This window comes from Colobus angolensis, unplaced genomic scaffold, assembly GCF_000951035.1.
Source record: "Colobus angolensis palliatus isolate OR3802 unplaced genomic scaffold, Cang.pa_1.0 Scaffold77, whole genome shotgun sequence".
NCBI lineage: Eukaryota > Metazoa > Chordata > Mammalia > Primates > Cercopithecidae > Colobus > Colobus angolensis.
This window is the reverse complement of record NW_012121487.1, coordinates 2,545,786-2,550,114: the sequence shown is the minus strand read 5'-3', so window position 1 is coordinate 2,550,114 and position 4,329 is coordinate 2,545,786. Positions and strand designations below refer to the sequence as shown.

At 43.6% G+C, this 4,329-nt stretch overlaps 1 pseudogene; it reads right to left on the bottom strand.

Moving 5' to 3' along the window:
• Nucleotides 1-4,329, bottom strand: part of LOC105502125 — a 37,363-nt pseudogene extending 33,034 nt beyond the window's left edge.

Genomic DNA, 4,329 nt, shown 5'->3' with positions numbered 1-4,329 from the left:
TGGGCCTGGTGGCGTGTGCCTGTAATCCCAGCTACTCAGGAGGTTGAGGCAGGATAATCGCTTGAACCTGGGAGGTGGAGGTTGCAGTCAGCCAAGATCGCGCCACTGCACCCCAACCTGGTGACAGAAGGAGATGCTGTCTCAAAAAAACAAAACAAAACAAAACAAAAAAACTTCTAAAATTAGATAGTGGAGGCTGGGCACGGTGGTTCAGGCCTATAATCCCAGCACTTAGCAAGACCAGTCTGGGCAACATAGGAAGATCTTATCTCTACTAATAATCAAAAAAATTAGCTGAACATGGTTGCCTGTGCCTGTAGTTCTAGCTGCTCAGGAGGCTGAGGCAGGAGGATTCCTTGAGTCAAGGAGCTCGAGGTTGCAGTGAGCTAGGATTGCACCACTGCACTCCAGCCTGGGCAACAGAGTGAGGTCCTATTTGAAAGCAAGCAAACAAACAAACAAACAAATGTAAACTTACAGATGAATTGCATAGAGCTTTCTTACACTCTTCATTCAGCTTTCCTTAATGTTATATATATACGTGTGTGTATATATATATACATAAAACTATGGTACAATTATCAAAATTAAGAAATTAAAGTTGGAACAATACTATTTAGTAAACTACAGATTTTATTCGGATTTCCTCAGTTTTTCTGCTAATGTCTTTTTCTTTTTTTGAGACAATGTCTTGCTCTGTCACCTAGGCTGCAGTGTGATGATGTGATCTTGGCTCACTGTAACCTCCACCTCAATCCTTGGACTTCAGCCTTCCAAGTAGCTTGGACTACAGGCATGGGCCACTACACTTGGCTAATTTTTGTGTTTTTTGTTGAGATGGGGTTTCACCATGTTGTCCAGGCTGGTCTTCAACTCCTGGGCTCAAGCGATATGTCTGCCTCTGCCTCCTAAAGTGTTGGGATTACAGGCGTGAGCCACTGCACGCAGCCTAATGTCTTCTTTTTGTTATAGGATCCAATAGAAGACTCCACATCTGAAGATCTTTTTGTTTTTTAAAATCACCAACATATTACCTACCCTTTAAAATTTTTGTAAAAGGTATAAATTTGAAAAAATATATCCATATCAATTTCATTCAAGTCATTAATACAACTATTTAACAGGATAAGGATTACCTAACATAGCCTGGCTACAGTTTGTAATTTTTATTTTTATTTTTTTGTGAGATGGAGTTTTGCTTTTGTAACCCAGGCCGGAGTGCAATGGCGTGATCTCGGCTCACTGTAAGCTCTGTCTCCTGGGTTCAAACAATTCTTCTGCCTCAGCCTCCCTAGTAGCTGGGATTACAGGCACCTGCCACCAGGCCCAGCTAATTTTTGTATTTTTAGTAGAGACAGGGTTTCACCATGTTGGCCAGGATAGTCTCGCCATTCCAAAGTGCTGTGATTACAGGCGTGAGCCACTATGTCCGGCCAGTTCGTATTTGTTTTTTTGTTTGTTTTTTTTTTTTGGTAGGGACAGGGTTTCGCCCTGTGGTCCAGGCTAGTTTCAAACTCCTGAGCTCAAGTGATCTGTCTACCTTTGCCTCTCAGGTGCTGGCATTACAGGCGCGTGCCACCATGCCCAGCTAATTCTTGTATCTTTTTTGTAGAGAAAGGATCTCACTATGTTGCTCAGGTTGCTTTCAAACTCTTGGGCTCAAGCGATCCACCTGCCTTGGCCTCTCAAAGTGCTGGGATTATAGACCTGAGCTGCTGTGTCTGGCCCACTTGGGTATAGTTTAAAAATTCTGATACCCAGAGTGTGCCTCAGATCGATTAAATCAGCCTCTGATAGTGACCCGGACATCAATATTTTTAAAGCTTCCCAGCTCATTCCAATGTGCAGCCAACAGTGACAAACACTGCCTAGATGTCCATGGTTAGGGGAACTTCAACCCATTTTGCTAACATGTAGCTTTTGGGTATAGTTATTCAACCAATTAAACATTCGGTATACATTTCTCCAAAAAACCACTGTGTGAGATTATCAAATGTCTAACTTTAATGAGGACATACCAATAATGGAATTACTTTGATCTACCATTCTAAGAATTCTTTTTTTTGGCTGGCGCAGTGGCTCACACCTGTCATCTCGGCACTTTGGGAGGCCAGGATGGGCGATCACCTGAGGTCGGGAGTTCGAGACGAGCCTGACCAACATGGAGAAACCCCATTTCTACTAAAAATACAAAATTAGCCAGACGTGGTGAAACACGCCTGCAATCCCAGTTACTCAGGAGGCTGAGGTGGGAGAATCGCTTGAACCAGGGAAGCAGAGGTTGTGGCGAACCACAATCACGCCATTGCACTCCAGCCTGGGCAACAAGAGCGAAACTCCATCTCAAAAAAATTCTCTGTCTCCTGGGTTCAAGCAATTCTCTGCCTCAGCCTCCTGAGTAGCTTGGGATTACAGGTGCTCGAAACCATGTCCGGTTAAGTTTTGTATTTTTAGTAGAGATGGGGTTTCACCATCTTGGCCAGGCTGGTCTTGAACTCCTGACCTCGTGACCCACCAGCCTAAGCCTCCCAAAGTGCTGGGATTACAGGCGTGAGCCACCATGCCAGGCCATTCCAGGAATTCTAACAAGAAGGATGTATTAGTCTGCCATGACTTTCTTTCCTACTAAACCCAGACTGATTCCTCACGATCAGTAATCTTTCTCTAAATTAGTAGTTCTCTACCAGGGGGACTTTTGTCCCCTCCCCTAACATGTGACAATGAATGGTTAGAGGCATTCTGGTTGTCACAACTGAAGGAGGGAGGGGGGGATGCTACTGGCATCGAGTGAGTAGAGGCCAGGTATGTTGCTAAACAGTCTACAATGCACAGGAGAGTCCCCCACAACAAAGAATGATCCATCCCCAAATGTCAACAGTGTTGAGGTTGAGATTGTCCTAAATCCCGAGTCCCATAGGAAAAGTTTGGTTCACAAAGACTATTTCTTTTTTGTTTTTTGAGAGAGTCTCACTCTGTCGCCCAGGCTGGAGTGCAGTGGCGCAATCTTGGCTCACTGAACCTCTACCTCCTGGGTTCAAATGATTCTCCTGCCTCAGCCTCCCAAGAAGTTGGGATTATAGGTGTCTGCCACCATGCTCGGCTAATTTTTGTATTTTTAGTACAGATGAGGTTTCACCATGTTGGCCAGGCTGACCTCCTGACCTCAAGTTATCTGCCCGCCTTGGCCTCCCAAAGTGCTGGGATTACAGGCGTAAGTCACCGTGCCAAGCCACAAAGAGTAATTTCATTGTTTTCATAATTTCAGACAGAAAAAACAGAATTCCTTACACTGTATTTTCTCATCTTAATAATATCTATCTCCCCAGGTTTGGATTCCTAGAGCAACATTAGGGCTATAAAAGTAAAGGAGTTCTGAAATTTACTGATTATCACAAACTTCAACAGTGCTAACTTCTCCAAGCTCTCAGGTTTTTTTGTTTTATTTTAGATAGGGTCCCTGCAGTCTCCAAGGCTTGAGTGCAGTGGTATCATCGCTCACTGCAGTCTTGAACTCCTGGGCTCAAGCAATCCTCTCCCTTCAGCCTCCTGAGGAGCTTGGACTACAGCAGGGGTGTCCAATCTTTTGGCTTTCCTGGGCCACATCGAAAGAATTGCCTTGAGTCACACATAAAACACACCAACACTAACAACAGCTATGAGCTAAAACAGCAACAACAATGAAATCGAAAAAAAAAAAGGCTTATAATGTTTTAAGAAAGTTTATCAATTTGTGTTGGGCCCTATTCAAAGCAGTCCTGGGTTGTATGAGGCCCATGGGCCACAGGTTCGACAAGCCTGGACTACAGGCATGTACCACCATGAAAGGCTAATTTTTACTTTTTTATCGATATGGCGTCTATGTTGCCCAGGCTGGTTTTTAGCTCCTGGCCTGAAGCAATTCTCCCACTTCAGCCTTCCATAAAGTGCTGGGATTACATGTGAGCATCGTGTCTGGCCAACCTCAGTCTTGTACCTATAGGTGTTTTTGCTAGAAATATGCACGTAGTTTACGATTCTGATTAACAGTGCAAGTGGTGATGCAATATATACTTTTTAAAGTTCCCCAGCTTTTAAAGCTGCATTAGCTCTTCTGCAATGGAGAAAGCAAGAAGGAAGGAAATACAGTAGTCTCCCCTTATCCTCGGGAGATCCCACTGTAGGATTCCCAGGGGATGCCTGAAACCATAGAGAGTACTGATCACTAAATAAATAAACAAACACACACACACAGTTTTCCTATAGGTATATACCTATAATCAAGTTTAATTTATAAATTTGGTATAGTAACAAATGAACAATAACCAATAAGAAAAAGGAACAATATACCAT